The sequence below is a fragment of the Chironomus tepperi genome, unplaced genomic scaffold, assembly GCF_022539635.2.
Source record: "Chironomus tepperi strain 1889 unplaced genomic scaffold, CSIRO-AGI_Ctep_v1 contig_137, whole genome shotgun sequence".
NCBI lineage: Eukaryota > Metazoa > Arthropoda > Insecta > Diptera > Chironomidae > Chironomus > Chironomus tepperi.
This window is the reverse complement of record NW_027226259.1, coordinates 2,314,593-2,332,939: the sequence shown is the minus strand read 5'-3', so window position 1 is coordinate 2,332,939 and position 18,347 is coordinate 2,314,593. Positions and strand designations below refer to the sequence as shown.

The window sequence follows — 18,347 nt, the reverse complement described above, 5'->3', positions numbered from 1 at the left end:
GAAGCATTATAATCAAAAATTTAAAATAAATTTCAAAAAAATTCATTGGTGCTCCATAGAGCTAAAACAAAAACCAGTTTTGATGATATAATTTTTAAAAATTTATGTTCATCATTATAATCATTAATGACTATAAATGAAAAACTAATATAAAGTTTGAGCTTTGACCATTTTTGAATAATATAGATTATAAACATAAATATTTACGATTAATATATCGATTTGACTATAAAACCAATAAGGCACAATCTATATTTAGTGTGAAATGAATTCAAAACCATTTTTATACCAATAAAACGTTTTTGTAATACGCATTATAATGAATATAATAAAATACATGAAAAACAATTCGAAATTTCACACAATTTATGGCGCAATTTTCCGAAAGGATTCATGTAGAAATTTTCACAAAATGTGTCAAAAACAATTAAATTTACAGATATTAAACATTGAGCGAGACTCATGCATACATCGATGTGTATTATATTTCCATCAAAAATACAAAGCACGTAAAGAAAGCTTCACGTCAGAGAAAAAATTTGTTCTTGGTAAAATTCCTTTGAGGCTTCACATTCATATTATTTCAGTGAAAATTGAATATGTCTGCTTGTGGATTAAGAAAAAAAAAAATTTAAAATACCTGCAATATATTTCTTTAATATTAATTTTAACTTTATAAATACCAATGTGCTTTAAAGAAAAACCGTGATATGGTAACTTTGAATCATATTCAATTCAAAAATATGACAATGACAAATTCCAAAAACTAAATCAAATGATTAACTTTCCAAAATTTCTATGATCTTTAATTGTGAACTTAAAAACAAAGAATAAAGGATTTTAAATAATGTTTAAATTAATAGAGTTCATAAGGCAATTTTAAAACAAATAATTGAACTTAAATGGTTTTAGAAGACAAAAAAGAATTCTCCTTTCCAATTAGCGTTAACATTTCTGAAACAAAAAATAAGCTCGACTTTATAATTTTCAAAAAAATTCCTAATGTTAAGTTTTCTTATAATTCTACATCATGCAATTTTTTATTTCAGTTACTAAAAATTAAGTACTTCAATAAAGTCGTATAATTTTGTGATAAAACATAAAAAATTAGTACAGATCCTATAAATTACATTTATACACTAATTATTATACTGTTGAAACAATAAAAAAAGTTCCAATTGCTTATTAACAGCGTATCATTCAATTTAATTAATTATCTTTTTGTCTCTTTACTTATGTGCCATTTTCATTTTCTTATTTTACTTTTTGAAATATATTTTCCCCATATTTGCTCCTTTCATTCTCTTCTTCATCAATCATTCTTTGTCAATCAATTAACATTCAATTAAAAGCTTCAGATAGCGTAAGCTTGCTGTTCATGATATTACTGACATTAACAACGATTTCCAAAAGTCAGTAAAATATTCTATTTTGTTTTCTTGTCTTTCTGTCATTTCCTTAGAAGAAAAGTACATTTTGCTTAAGAATTTAACACTCTTTTTAACTTAATTTTAAAATAAAGTTAAACTTACTATGTTATTATCATTATAATTGTTGGAGAACATTAAAAGAGAAAAAAATAGAAAAAAGACATGCCGACGTTACGCTAAAATTCATCACCAGATTATTGAAAATATGTTAAATAGGAAAATGGCAAAAATGTTCTATAATGACCTCACAACTCATTTACGAATGACTTAATTCTTTATCCAATTTCTTTTTTGCTGTCAACTTTGCGATTAAATTTTGTTTTTCTTTTCTTTATGTTGATAAACGAAGAAAATGAAATTTCCTTCCATCAACTAATTTCTCGTGTTATTAAAGCAAGCAAAAAGGCGAAATAGAGAGAGAAAAGAAAATTATGTGGGAGTTTAAGAGGGGAAGCGTTCAATTTATTCGAGCAAAAGCAATGTTTATTTTCCTCATTAAACGGCAAAAAGGGCTCGAGGAACTTAGAAAAATATTTTTTGACTAAAATAAGAAAAAAAACATACTCTCTTGTTTCGTGCAACAAATATTTGTTATGCGTTGTCCATGAAGAAAAAAAAAGAAAATGTGAACTAAGTATAAGTAAAAGGCATGAGAAATGTTGTTATAATGCTTCCGGTGAAATGAAAAACGAAACATGTTGGTACAGGATAAGAAAAAAAAAATTATTTCACATCATATCTTTCGGTTTCCATCAATTTCAGTTCCTTTTTAATATCTCATTGCATTTAAAAAAAATGTAAAATTAATATTACTGGTTTTCCTATTATGTATCGACTTTAGATTTTTTTTACATCACTTGATACATCACTGTTCTCTTAAAAGTAATTTATTAATCTAAAATAATATTTTTTACAAAATATTTATTATTTTGTCAAATCAAGGGTAAATGTTATAAATGCATTAAAAGACTGTTTCATTCATATTAACAAAAAAATTAGCAGACAATATTCCTTTCGTAACACATATACGCAAGCATATTTGTATATGTTTCAAGTTGATAGAGAAAAAGACAAAAAAGTAATGCTGATATGATGAGGGAGCTTTGTATATACATCTCAAAGCTGAACATAGCATACAATCAACACTTAAGAATGTAGGCAACGTAAAGCAAGCAGAATGTTTGTAATATTAAATTGCGGATGTGACAAATTACACCATATAAAAGGCGAAAAGAATGGAAAAGGAGTAAAAGAAGATTCTTATAAAATGAGATGATTCACACATACTTCACAACTCTGTATGTTTTACCCCAAACCGCTAAGTATTTCACCACCCTATCCTACATAAGAATAACAAAAAGAATAATATATTATTTCTAACAACACAAAAATACATTTGCGAATGATGTAACTTGATATTATGTTTCTTATGCTCGTTGAAAAATATTTAAGACACAAGCTTTTTTCAGATTTTACATGCATCCACGCAAAAGGACTTTTTTTTGCCTTATCTTAAATATAATTCCGTTGAGAATCATTAATAACATTTTCTTCACTTTACTTTTTTCGTATTCTGTTGGTTGTTTTTTTATATTCTTCAAGTTGTTATTATGAATAGCACAAGCACAAATGAAACGTGATGAATGAAAGTGACTTGATTTTTTGTTTCTATTTTTTATCTTCTGCTCTTTTGTACTTTTTTTGTTATTTTTCTTATTACTAAGTTGATAACATCTTCTGCAAATACAGTGTTACATATATATAAAATTATTTGCTGATTAATTGTTAAAAAAAAATCAACACAATCTGCAATAATAAAAAAGTTACAAATTATTTCATTAAATATCAATTTAATTAATCATTTTTCTGTTTAAAAAAATAAAATCAATTGAATATACATGTATGATTCTAGTTTTCAATTTTATTTATCCGCAAAAGTCTTTGAAATTATAAATATTTTCAAGAATGTAATTAAGAATTGTTCTTTTTTAAATTTCTTTACACAACTTGCAAAAATTTTTTAAATGTATAATGTTGTAATTATGCACAGTCACTATAACATTAATTTATTTTTTTCATTAAAAATGTAGTTATAAAAATGGGCAATGTCAATTAATTATCTCTTTTTACATAAGGATTAAGGTTGAAACAACTGTTGTTTAACAAAATATAACTATGCGAAGATGATACTTTTTACTTGTGTTTGTTGCGTTGCGATAAGAATAATAAAGGTACAATTTTTTATCATTACGATGTCATGAGATATATAAAGAGAAAAATGTGGCAGTAAATTCAACTAATGACAGACCATTTGTTACATTACTAAAACATTTCGTGTGTTCACCATTGCCGATCAAATAAATATCATCACGGCATGACTAAAAAATATTATATTTGTGGGCGAATGGATGGAAAAGACTATCCGCCATCATATAGATGTGGATATATACAGTATTGGCATCCAGCTATTATTGTTAGTTGATACAATGGGATGAGTATAGAAAAAATCACGTAATATGTACACAAATTACAAATCCCCGAACGTAAACTTCATCAACGAAATAAAGAGCAACAAAAAGTATAAAATAAATGTAACAGGCATGCGATGCGGCAGCAAGCAAATTGTCGGACAATAAAAATATAACGAAAAACAATAAAACTGTATATATTGGTGAGATTTCTGACTATACTAAGAGCATATATACGTAGCTACAGCATACAAGTGAGGAACTCAAAGCAAGAGACACGGACTCCCCATCATGACTCTAATGGCTTTTCATTCTTTCTCTATCTTGCTCCCTATCATCTCATTTTTGATGATGATGACAATTATATTTTTATGACTTTTGATGAAGAAAACGTTCTGATGCGATTATGACAAATGATGGCAGTAAAACTGCGAGATACAGAAATAAGTAAAAAAATTAAAAATATCATTGATGCGTGCTTCTTCTTTACATTTATGATCACTTTATCAAGAAATTTTAATAATTTTCATTTTTATACATAAACTCAATGCTCGTATTTTTTTCAGTTTTGCACAAATTTAAGTGAAATAGTAGATACTGGATACAACTTTTTTGACATTTTAAGCTTTTTATTGATATTTATTGTTTTTATTTGTCTCGTATGGTTAAATTTGATTTGACTCCGTTCACTTATTACAGCCCAAACAAAAAATTTTTTTCTGCATGGACATTTTGTAACGAGGGGGGTGGGTCTAGAAATTCGTTTTTTTTTTTTGCGTAACGTAATAAATGAACGGTCCCTTTTTTCAACCTATAAAAGTAGAGAAATTAATCGAAATGCTCTTGGAACTTAAAATAAACCAAATAACTTTTAAATTACAAGATTTTTTTTGCTATTGAAAATTTAACAAATATTTGAAATCTATGATCTTAATTTCGCACAAAAATTCGTAAAAAAACGAGAATTCCTCCCTATGTAGCAATTTGGAACTAAATTTTTCGAAATTTTTTAAAGCAAACAGACTTGAGATTGCCTTTAACTGCACAACAATGGCGAAATTTTGAAAGCATTATTTCCAAAATTTTTCGAGTTTTTTTCAGTATTGTAATCCTGGTCAAAAATTTTCATCAAAAATCTTTCATTTTCTTTCACTTAATTTTGCGTTAATCGAATTTCTAACTAAAACCGCTGTGTAAACCCTCAGTACAGATATGAGTAGCAACATGAAATCAGTGTTGATATCTTGCCTTTGACTTTGAAAAAGACAAACTTTGCATAGGCAATGCAAAGGCAAAGTTTCTCAAGCAAAAATCTCTCAAAGGCAGAAAAAATGCAAAGGCAATTTTTTCTTCCTTTGCAAATGCAAAATCTTCCAATCCAATGGCAATCCATATCAACACTGTATGAAATAAGCGCTTAGAGAAGCGTAGAACTTCCGTAAAATTCCTATAAAAGTCTTTACAAAAGAAAATTATTTAGCTTTAATTTTGAATCTAATATTCATGCATAAGTTTTTTTCATAGTATTTAATCTACATGAAAAGTGTTATCGTCATTAAGAATTTGGATAATTTTTGATTTTTTTAAATTAATATTTTACCTAAAATAAAATAAAGAAAAACTTTCTCTGAATGATGTCTTAAATTCTAAGTATTAAAAGAACAGCAAAAAATTTTGATATAACTTCCCATTAATAAATTATCATCCTAAATATTATATGATACGATGAAAAGGGAGGAAAGTACAAAGAAATATAAGATAAATATTCAACACAGATAGCGAGGTTTTGTGAAATTTATTTAAATTTTTCCCCATAGACTGGAAATAACAAACACAGAAGTTTCGATATCTGCAAGATTTTGCGGTTCAAGTATCAAATTAACAACCAGAATTTTAATTTTTTTCTTCCCTTAATTAAATTTTTAATTAATTCAATTTTAATTAAATTCAAACATAATTATTGATCTCAACTTGGTGACTTTTCTCTTCCTCTCTTTCTATCCTAATTTATTTTCTACCATTCTCTTCTATTGCTCGCTACTCAGGATAATATTAGATGTGTTAAGAAGAAAGCACAATATTTTATTAATTGCTTTATAATATTCCAACACAGATATTTCATCCTCATTATCATAAACTTGTTTTTCCGCTGTTTTGCGGTTTCCGTTTTCAATTTTATTTATTTATCAGCCTCTTCTGTTGCTATTTTCTACTTCATTACTGAATAACATTACTTCTCTTTTTCTACCAAAATGAAATCGTAATTGAAGTTGAAAAGCGTATTAATTAATCAAAATATTTGCCTTATAATTTTACTAATTAATTAGAATGAAAATTATACTTAAATGATCTGACTTCAGAAATAAAGTATTCTTTGTTGATTTGTGTATTATTATTATTTGATTCTAAAATATGTAACATATGTTACATTATTTTTGAAAAAATTTACATTTAATTGAAATAGCTGAAATGCTTTAATGTCCTAAGAAATTTTGCTAATCAATCTTAAATTTTTCAAAGAGAATAGAAAAAAATTATTTAATACATATTAACCGTCAAGTTTCAACCTTAATTATATCAACAATCATGAGAATAAAAAAAAAATAATTAATCAAAATTCCTAAAACTCAATTAAAATTGTTCATAATTAATTTCTTTTTATTACTCGAAAGCATAAATCAATTTTCATTTTCGCCTTTATTTTTTCTCATTATTCATCGGGATGAAAATTTTAAAAAAATGAATTTAATTTTAATTTAAATGACATAAACGCTTTTTGTGTTGTGTTTGATTATTGATTTTATATTAACCTCTGGGCTCAATCTAAATTATTAATAAATTAAGCCTTTAAATGTGACGTAATACAAAATCATGATTCAATGTCAAGATTATCAAAAGAGGCGTTTTACAAATTTTCACAACAATTCAACTGACTGAATATGATTTTCTTTATCAATATTAATATGTGAAAATTCAATATAGTGACGTAAATCAAAATTTGTCTCTGACGCATGGAATTAATTGACTCTTTCCAGATTAGTTTAAGGAAACAGAAAATAAATTAGTTTAGACTTTTACTAATAGATTTTAACACATGTGTTTGTATGTTTGTATAGAACAAGCTAAAAAAATTGTATTTAAGCATCGTTGACAATTCGAGTTTTTATTGTTAGCTAATAATTTAGTTCTGATGTTTAAATTTTCCAACTTTTCAAAAGCAATTCTGATGCTTTTGTATGCATACTTTTACAAGATCAGCTAATTGAATCGCAATTATTCATTAACCAATTATTAATTGCTGCGACAAAAATGCTACGAGTACTTGTGTAATTATTTTTAAAATACATCCTGGAAAATAAAATAAATTCTTTAAATATTATTAAAAAATTTATATTATTAAATCTAAAGCAAGCATCAAAAATTTTAGATAAAGTAAAATAATAATAATAAGAGTAGTTTGGATAGAAAATTAAATAACAACGAAACAATATACTCGATGAAGAACTTTAATTTTTCTTACTTTCACCGTAAATTTTCAATATATTTATAAGCATAAAAAGTAAAAGAGCCGCGGGTTAAAATTATAGGGAAGACAAAAGAATGCGATCGACTTCCTGTACTTACTTGAGGCTAAAAATGAAAGAAAAAGAACTCTTTCATCGTCACCATTGACGCTGTAAGCACGAAATATATACTTTTATGTAAGCTATATAGTTACCTTTTTGAAGTCAAAATTATGAGAAAAAGAGAAAGAAATAGAAGCAGAAACAGCAAAAGAGTAAAAAAATCATATCGATGGAGGCAAAGAACAAGAAAATAATTTTTGCTGTGTCATTAAAGTCTTGTGGTTTACACTGTCATTGTGATTCCTAACCTTCTTTGTGAATTCAAGGCAGCAAAAGACAGAGTATTTTTAAGGATTTAAAGAATCTTAGTGCTTGAATTTCTCATCACAGCAACTATACGAGTGACTAAGCAATATGAAATAAAAATCACTAGAGCTTCATACCAAGGATTTTCTGAATTAATAAATTTCTAGAATAGTCTATCGAATGAGACAAAATCAATATTAAATATTAAAAGATTATTTTAGCTTCCTTAAAGGAACAAAACTCATGTAAATTATAAATTTTGATGCTTTTTGAATTATAAAATAAATTGAAAAAGGAAACTACGATCCAAAATATACATCCATTTAAAAAAAATAAAAGCGTGTAAAATCTAAATAAAATATTCATGAATTTATTTGATCCATTTTAAAAGTGCCTTCATTAAAAGAAATATAAAATATAAATAATAGAGATAAAAATTATGTTAGTGTTAGTAAAAATTAAGATTATCGAATGTTTTAAAGTGTATAAATAATAACAACACGGATAAAATAATCAGTAATGAAATCCGTTGAAAAGCATACACATTTTTGAACAGAAGATATCAAATTCATCGTATGTAGATTTTATACAAACAGAGACCACCCATTGAATGTATGTAAAATGTATAACAATTTCTCCTGCGGGATCTCTGCGTATCAAATAAGATAAATTTTCATTTTTCAAAGCCACATCAATAGTAACATCTTCGATATGTTTGAAGATTATTCTCATCATAAAACTGTCATTAATTTCTCTAAATATCACAGTTAATGATGTTAACTGTGATCGTAAGACAAACGTTTTTGTAACAGTTTAATACCAGTTTAATTAGATTTGAATTTTTTTAAAAAGTCTCAAAAAGTATTCCATCGTTAAATTTAAAAATTTTGACTTTTATAAGTCACAAAAATGTCTCTAGTTGCTCTATTAATATATTGTTTATCCATATAATGCTAGTTTCTTAACTTTAAAACAACTGAAGTGAATGAAATAGGACAGCTAAACTATTCTGTATATTCATCTATTTTTCATCCATTAAACACTTTACAATAAGCTAGAATCGATAATTGAATGACTTATTGCGTTATTTGGAATCTCCAATTTGAAATGTGGTTGAATTGGAAATTTTCAGAATAAAAGGAAAATTACGATCTGAACTGAGTGATATACAATAAAAAAATTGGAATCGGAAAATGCCAATAAATCGTCTCATTGCCTCTCATTCACAATTATTGTTGAAGCTATTCTTTTCCACTCTCTTATTCTTTCTCTCTATCTATTGCAAACCTATTGCTTTATTTGTCTTCTTAAATCAAAAATTTTATTTAAAATTTCATTTTTGAATAGATTTTTTCATCGTTAATATTTTTTACGGTTCAATAAAATTTTTATAGTAACAAATTAAAACAAAAAAAGGATGAGGAAAATATAATAATTGATTTTCTTCCTTCCAATTAAGCAAGTTTTTAAAATAAAAAAAAATTGATAAATTACCAACTATAAATTGACATAGAAATAATCGAAATAAATTCAAGCGGCACCACAACGAAAATTAAAAATTCATTTAATTTGTAATTTTTATTTACCATAGCAATCGACTGTGTGCTCCTAGATGCTTATGTTGATGTAAATTGCCAACTATTGCCATTATTTGCTTAATGTAAATACTTCGCAACTGCTCATGATAATTAATTACCTCCCCTACCAGTAAATTCATTGAACAGTGTTCCTATAGTGGTATATTGGTAGAGACCAATACTTGATAAATAATAAACAACAATTTTCAGTAATGTTCGCAATTTTCAATATGAATGTAGATATATACGTATCCATACATTTATGCAATGTGCAACCAATAATTATTGCCATTCCGCTATCATTAATTAATCATCGTATTCCATTTAAAGTGCGAGCAAACTGAAATTTTTGTGTATACATCAGTATACATAATATTGTACATATTTATTTTTTTTTAAATAATCGAAAAAGAAAAATTATATCGATTTTATTATTAAAAACAAAATTAAAAAATTTAAAAGGCTGTTATATCAATCCTAATGGATGGTCCTTTTAAGAATTCAAATATACATTGCAACTCTATATCGCGTAAACAATTGAAGAATGCATTTGAGAATAAGCTATTGAAAAAGCTTATAATAAAAGCACTTAAGTTGATAAACATCTGGCGATACTTAAAGTTTTCCAAATGTAAATTAAAAAAAAAAATCACAAATACATTTCTAGATGTTTACATTTTTCAAAAGTAATTCTCTTTAGGTTTTAATTATCTTGAGAGAGATTTTATGTTACCTAAATTTCAGTTTTATTTAAGTAATCAGAAGATTAGTAATAAAATCTTCATCAATTCTCATACAAACCTCACGATTCATTTTAGCATTTCAAATAGGATTATGACTCATCTTCCCTAGTTCTTTAATAAACAAGCAAACAAAACATATACATTGAATGAGTTTACTGTCCGTTTTCCTTAATAATCTAAATAGAAAAGGAAGAAAAAGGAAAAATACAGCAAAACAAATTTTTATCTTTTAGCTCATAATATTACATGTAACGAAGAAGAATGAGAGCATGGAAGAAAAATATGATTCAAATAATTGTTTCTCGCATAAAAAATGCAATCTTATTATCATAATCATAAAAGGTTTCTCTCCAGCTCATTCTCCTCTCGCTAAAATGTTGTTTCTTTCTACATTCTTGCTCTATTATTGTTGTTATTACATAGTTCTATATTTTCATCTGTATATATAGCGAAGTCTTCATTTCTTTTTAGTCTTTTGAATGAGCTCAAATCCATTATTCGTAGGGAATGAAAATTGTACCATAATAATATCATAATGATGCTCTTCTATGAGTATTTCAGGCCAGTTGTTCAGATAAAGAAAAGAGTGAGAGAGATGAAGCAATTGAGTGAATGAGAAGGAAAATCAAATGGAATGGTTATAAAAAGGAAGGAAAGCAAAAAATGTTGATGCTGCTGCTCTTCATAATAAAACAATAATCATAAAGAAAAAAAAAACTGAACTTTTATTATAATGATCTCGATTGCCGTATTAAAAGAAAAGAGAAGAAAGAGGATAAAATGAGATGAAAGATGAGAGCATGATAATGAAAGGAATCAAATTGAATTTTGTAAATTATAATTTTAAGAATTTTTGTAATTAGCCAAAAAAAAAATCACATAATCCGCCAGTTGTTAATTATTATCTAACTTTCTTGTTGCATTGAACAATACAATTAAAATTTTTTATAAAAAAGTAGGAAAATTACCATTTTTTTTTTAATCATTATTAATAATGGTGATAATGATTATGATAAAAATTATCCTTTCAAGTTCTCTTTTTATATAAAATTAATGTTTATTTTACATTATTAAAATACTGTTTTCAATGTAATTTCATATTTCAAAAACAAAAACACATTGAATGTTTTTGATATAACATGCATGAAAATAAGCAATTTTATCTTTTACAACAAAATATCTAATAAAAAAGTGATACAAACCACAAACAGAAGATGCAAATTAAGGCAATTTCTATGTACTGAAATATAACAATAACACTTTTAAAAATGATGTTTAACATTCACTCTTTTTTATTCTTAAATTTTTCTTTTATTTCTTTTCAAATTGTGTGAGATGAATGCAAAAAGACCAAACAAAAAGAAAAGATAACCGAGAAAGAGACCATTACATGCTGTTATTATTACCTTAAATTATGATATTTCTTTTGAATTTTTATTTTATTGTTCTTTCTTTCTTTCTTTCTTTTCTTCCTCGCTCACTATTTGGCAATTTTCCGTTATAATTTTTTTTTTCGGAGACGTCAATTCATGTTTTCCGATCTAACGTTGTTATTTAGATATCCACCTTTTCAGACACATTTTTTTTGTAACAACATTTATGCTTCATAAAAAAATATGAATCATTTTTAGAAAAAAAAAAATTAAACTCAACAAAAAATCGTTCATTTGTTATAAGACAGTCCTAACGCCTTCATATGAGCACACAATAAAATGAAAATATAACTGAAATAATGAAAAAAATTGAACATCAAGCACATATGGCACGCATAAAACATCTTATAGCATGTATTAATACCATTCATGATGATGCAATATTACAGTCAATTAAAACTCTTCATTTAATGCATATCAAAATCTATCTAAATAATAATTTTTGTTAGTACATATACAAATGAAACGATAAACTTTGAACTTATTCTTTTATTCATGCTGAGACATTCACGCGCGTTTAATGAATCAATTGAAAGCAAACATGATGAGTGAATTACATGTTAAAAGTGATGAAGATGATGATGAATTTTTTTTAAAGAAGCAGTGAATGGGTGGAGAAGGTTATGATCTTTCATTGAATAAATTCATTATGTTTTTATTCATGTTGTCCAATTACTTCTTATTAAAAGCTTCAAATATATTTCATTAAAATATTGAAAAAGAAAACTTAATTAAGAATCTTGACAACATAAAGAAGTAAAGATTTTTGGATAGAAATGCCTTAGTTTTCTTATATACAATATTATGTCTTTTATCAATCAAACAAGCATATTTTCCTTAAATAAATTTCAAATTCATGAGAATAGCAAACTAAATGAATAATAAATAAATAGATCCAAAATTACAAGTGACAAAGTAAGATATCGAATAAAAGTGAAACACAAAATTATCCATTTTCTGTCTTCTTTTTGTGTACATGCGATGATGATGATGATCTACCTGAGTTGTATCTGTTTATGTCGATGTGATGTATAGCCTCAAGGCTATTATTTCTTCTCTCTATTTCTCTCCATTTCGTTTCCTCTCCATCATCTTTCAAGATATTTTGTATGTTCATATGTACATAATATGAAGGAAACAACAACGTTCCTACTTTTATTTATTTATTTTTTTTTTTTTTGTATTTTTTATATATAAAACGCAAGAGAGAAGGCGCACAATAAGGTGCGACTGAATGGTATGATGGAGCAAAAAACAAAAATCTTTAATGTTGTTTTGTTAGCACAACTTGTAATACACAGTAAAATATTTCGCAAGTATATACGTTCTTTATTGACATTCTTATAAATCTTTCTTTCCATCCAGAATACGCAACACAAGCAAAATAAAAGGTGAGGAGGAAAGAAAAAACTTTCGCATTACATTGTTGAGTCGAATAGGATTCATGAGAAAAATGTACAAAATATTTTTCTCGTACTTTTGAGTTACTTATCACATCAATTTGCTTACTTTTCTCTTTCTTTTTCTTCTACATGTCCTGAAGATTTCCGCTCTTGTGCATGGATATATGTTGAGGCATGCAAGAAAAACTACATGAATTATGTTTTCCTTTTTAGATTACAAACTCCTTTGTCGGTTTTGGATTGGGGAAATTGATTGAATTATTTTTTGTTTACGTATGTTCTACCAAAGAAATTGAATGTAATTGAATTTTGAAAATTGGTATAAGAATAAGGATTTTCATTTGAGACAAATAATATATTTATTTTTAGTCTCAATTTTTCTAAAAAAAATATAAAAAAATTGTTTAAAGAAAACTTTAATTCAAAGTGCATTAAAATCCTTAGCAATGACAAAACTGTTCATTTTATATATCGACTGTAATTTGATTATCATCAATCTGCATCATTTGATCACTAAATTGACCAATGTATGCAATTTTTTTCTAAAAGTATCTCATCTTTTACCTTATCCACATTTTAATGTTTTTAATGTGGTTTCTGCTTTCTTTAGAAATAAAATACGTAAAGTAATGTAAGAGCAAGCAAAAAAGGAAGAAAATTATCCAATAAGCAAAGCAAAAAATCTGTTTAATCTTAAAGACATCTGCATTGCATCTGCATCACGTCGTTTTAAGTGATATCATCTCTACTTATTTCACATTGATTGCCTTAAGCTTCTTTTTTCTTTGCTCTCTTCACAATAATTGAATCAAAATTGCTCTTTCGTTACCATTGCAAAAGCACAGTATACATATATTGCATTGAGACGTTCTATATTGTTCTTCTCTTATAAAGTTAAGATGAGTGAGCCACGCGAATTGAAAATTTGTATTCTTCTCCGATTAAATTTGTTGATAGGGTTTCTTCATATTATTACATCTTCTTTTTTGGTTTCTTTTACTCCTTGTGCTTCCAGTTTTTTTCTTCGTTTTCAGGTTTTATAACAAAAAATCTTGATTGAGATTTCAAAAAAAAATCGACTGCGTGGAAGAATCAGGTTTATATTACACACTAACCAGATGCAATCTACGCCACAAAATTTTCTTGATATTTTCTGTCTACCTGCGCGTTTTATATTCTTTTATTATAAACCATTTCTTTTAACTGATTTTTTTTTGTCTAAAACGAAGTAAGCGGCGCATTTTTGTATAGAAATTTTAAATTTTTGTTTAAATCATTGTGACTTGAAATTTAAAAGATATAAATTATACTTGAAAAATTGGACAAAATGTATTAGTAAAGAACAGTTGAACTGAAAAATGTGGTTAAATCATAAAAGAAAGGAATTTGAAGCGATTTAAAAGTAACCTTTTTAGACGACAGTGAGATGCAATATTTTATATCATAGACTTTTGAAACTAGAATGAGTTGAATCAATGAAAAAGATAAAATGTATTGGATAAAAAGTATTTTATAAATCTTTAAGAAATAAAGCCGCATCTGGATAATATGAATTAAGAACAAGAAATAAAACGAAAAAAGACTTTTCAACCAAGAACGAAGAAAATTAAAAACAAAAATTTGAATATCACATTTATTCAATCTTCAAGATTATGTATACTTGATATATACACACGTAAATATACTCTGAAATATTCAAAATGATTATTTTAATAAAGACGTATCAAGTACACAAAATCTATCATTCATTTTTTTTTTAAATTAAGATATTAATTGTACAAGAGAGCTATTGAATCTAATCATCATAGTCATCATCATTATCATCATCATCATCATAATCTTCTGATTGAATGGGTGAAAAGAAGGTTATATGAATATTGTGTACACAGCAGCAATAGCTAATAATAAATTCATAAAATTCTTCACTCCTTTTTTTCATCACTTCAATTTTTTCTCTTTCATTGCCTTCATGAATATTCATTTCTTTATATTCTTATTAATTTCAACAAGCAACTTACTTTCAATGCTTTCTGTCTTCATTCTCTGTTAAGCAAACGACGCTGCTTGATGAAGGCTACGTAAAAAAACAGTTGAAATATATAGGACAGTTTGAGAAGAGTAAAAAGACGAGTCCATTTTGAAGAATATCAACGCTCAAAAAATTTAATTAGAAAGTTAAGGATGGAAAACAATTAAAAATCTTGAAGCAACAAAACTTTTTCATTTCCTTTAAGTTAAAAAGACGCAACTTTAATTCCTTCTCATCTATTTTCTTTTGTATAAAGACATGAAAATTAAAATTACTTACAGACAGTTAAAGATGGTGACAATTAAGGCTTAATAAGCAACTTAATGCTTCAATAACTTTCATACAAAAAAAAAATCCCATTCATGCTCATTCCGTACTTATCGTACTTTAAAATATATGTAATTGAAAATGCGACTTGAAATGAATTTTCTCTTCACAACACCATAACGATGGTGTGAATTTGGCAATATAAAAATAGAATAATAAAATTATTTCATTTTAACGAGCGTATTTATGGATATTTCTTTTTTTTTGCTCCTTGGATATATTTCATGTTATTATTTAGAATACTTACAAGCAATTTGTAAATTACAAAATTCATATCTTCCATAATTATTTCATTCTACAACAAGGAATTAAACGCACATTGCCAAAATTTTTAAGATACCAAAAGGGCCATCTTAACGGCCCATTGCGTTACGTAAAAGCCTGATTTAAACTGTTTTGAACCACGCCAACATTGAAGATAATTATTACCTACTATCTAAAATTTATTTGATTTAAAAATTAATTAAACGTATTTGAAAATTAAATTAAGTACTAAGAAGTGAGGTAACAGGAGTGAAAAAAAACTTTTATGATTAAACTTATTCTGGCCAAAAGCACATTCGTTTTTTTTAAATATTGAGAAAAAAGAAAATGAAATTTTTAATTCTAATAAGAATAAACTTTAACAAATTAGATCACGAGAATTTCCATTTTTTACGGCTAAGTGAAATTAATTAGTCCACAAGACACAGAAAAAGCGTAATGCTTTTAAGTGATTTTGCCTCAATGTTTCTTTCTGTTCTTTTTCTGTCTATCTTTATTCATTATAATGCAATTGTGCTTAATGTAATTAAAAGCGAACGAAATGAACAAACGAGCGAGTGAGATGGAAAATGGAAATTATAAAGTAAAACAAGCAAATTGTGCAGCTTGCAATGAGCAGTGCCATTGAGATGTTTAAATGAAATGAGATAAAGCCACAGAAGGAAATAAATTTAATAAAAAAATTAAATAAAAGATACGACTATAAAGTAAATAGTGTAGGCGATTAAAATACAATTTGTTATACTACTATAAATGCTCAAATGTTGCTTAAGTCAACCAAGAATGTACACAATACTTTTAAAATGTTGACATTTTAAAATTCATTAATACATGCAATAATCAAATCGAATAAAGTTGCAAGATTCAAGTTAAGAATCAATAAGCAAGTTTCCATATATGTTCATGAAGACGGGATTCATCAAACAAGAAAAAAGAAAACTGAATTCTATAATTAATTAATTAATTCAAGTTTTTTAAATTCATTTAATAAAAAAGAAAAAAAAAAAAACGTTTCGCTTAATAAAACGCATTAAAGATATTCAGTATTGGAATTCATGGTTCATCATTACGATAGTAACTTTTAAATTCCCATTTCTTTACACTCACTCTCTATTTCATTTCTTCATATTACAATATGTAATCATTCTATTTTCAATATACAAAATGAAAAACTAAAAAAAGTGGAGAACCTAATTGAAGCGGAACAATCATCAAAAAGGAATTTGCCGACCTCCAAAATTAGAATTTAATACCAGAAATACAAAGATGAAGAAGAAAGTATACTTATAGAGCAAAAATAATCTGATATTTCGGATTTATTTTTTAAAATATAAAATAATATACAGATTTCTTAATTAAATTAATCAAACATATTTTGGGATAGCTTTCATATAAACATTTTTATCCAGTTTTAAATCTACAATAAATGTTTGTTGCGTTTTTAATATTTTACTCATCACTTACATGAGTATTCAATAATTAGTTGTAATAATTACTAGCAAATTTCAATAGATTAATGTTTGCGTCAACACGCACAAGCAAAGAAAAATAGTGGCTGCTTTGTTATTAAAACTATCATTTTCGTTATTACATTATACATCTTAAAATGGAACGTAAATGATTATACTGATTTATAGCTCACTTTACGGGAGCATTGAATTTGATGATTATTTCTTTTTTTTTTATTTTCCACTTCTGTTCTATATAAGAACAAAGATAATTAATTGAAATTATGGTATTGTGAGACAGCAAAATTATCGTCTCGTCTTGCTTTTTATTCTTCAAAAAAATAATATTCTCCTCCTTTTTTGTTGTCTGATGATGTTTAATACTTACTAATAACAATAATGATGATGATAATGAGAGATTAAAGGAAGATGGGAAAATTTGTCAAGAGATGAATGAGTTATGATACATCTAACTTTTTGAATACATCTACTGTTGATGTAACAAATAATTTTATATAATGTTGACTTTATGCCTTTTTTTAAAATTACTTTCATTACAAAATAATCCGAGTAAAATTTTGAGGATACTAAAAAATTAATTCTCAGTTTAAATAATATCAAAAGTATAAATAACAATTTTGTGACAATTATTGTTTTAGAACTAAATTTACATATTGAAATGATACTATGTTTATTTCTTTTTTTTTCTCGTTACAGACATAAACATTCAACTTTGCATACAAATGATGTCGTTATAGGTAAGTGTATCATTTCTGGTGCTAAATAAAATAAACACATAAATATGTCAATTTTTTTAAATAAAAAAATTTAAATTATTTAGTTCCTAGTTTTGTTCGCCTGACTCTTGATCAGCTATGTATATAATTCTTTGTCTTTTTACGATCATCAATTTAACATTTGAATCAATGAATTTTAATAGCAATCGATTAATTTTGAGAATATATTTATTAAATTAACTAAGTGATTTTTCAGCTATTATTAGAAACACAAATTCACATTATTGATAGTAATAATTTATTCATATCTAGAAAACAATTTATTTCCATAAAGTTTTTGCAGCAAAATTGAATTTAAAAATTAAATTAATTAATGCAAACAAAATAAAAGCGATATCGATGTCATTAAATTACATTCATCAATTTAAACGAATATGCATGTATTTTTTTGGAAATTAAAACCAGTTCACGTAGCATCACTGATATCTCTTTCTCGTTTTGACATTATTATTATTATTAAACTGAAAGTGAAATTGAGTAATTTTTAACCTACCCAATAACAGTATTCACACAAAAAAGTGTCACCAGTGATCAAATGCCAAGAGAGTAGACATGA

The 18,347-nt window shown here is 26.0% G+C and overlaps 1 protein-coding gene across 2 annotated transcripts in view; it reads left to right on the top strand.

Annotated features, from left to right (window-relative positions):
* Positions 1–18,347, top strand: part of LOC139087742 (irregular chiasm C-roughest protein-like) — a 114,099-nt gene that overhangs the window by 56,544 nt on the left and 39,208 nt on the right. For both annotated transcript variants that reach the window (XM_070636643.1, XM_070636642.1), the window contains one exon: positions 17,712–17,752. The gene's annotated coding sequence lies outside the window, so the exon portion shown is untranslated. The remainder of the gene's footprint in view (positions 1–17,711; positions 17,753–18,347) is intronic.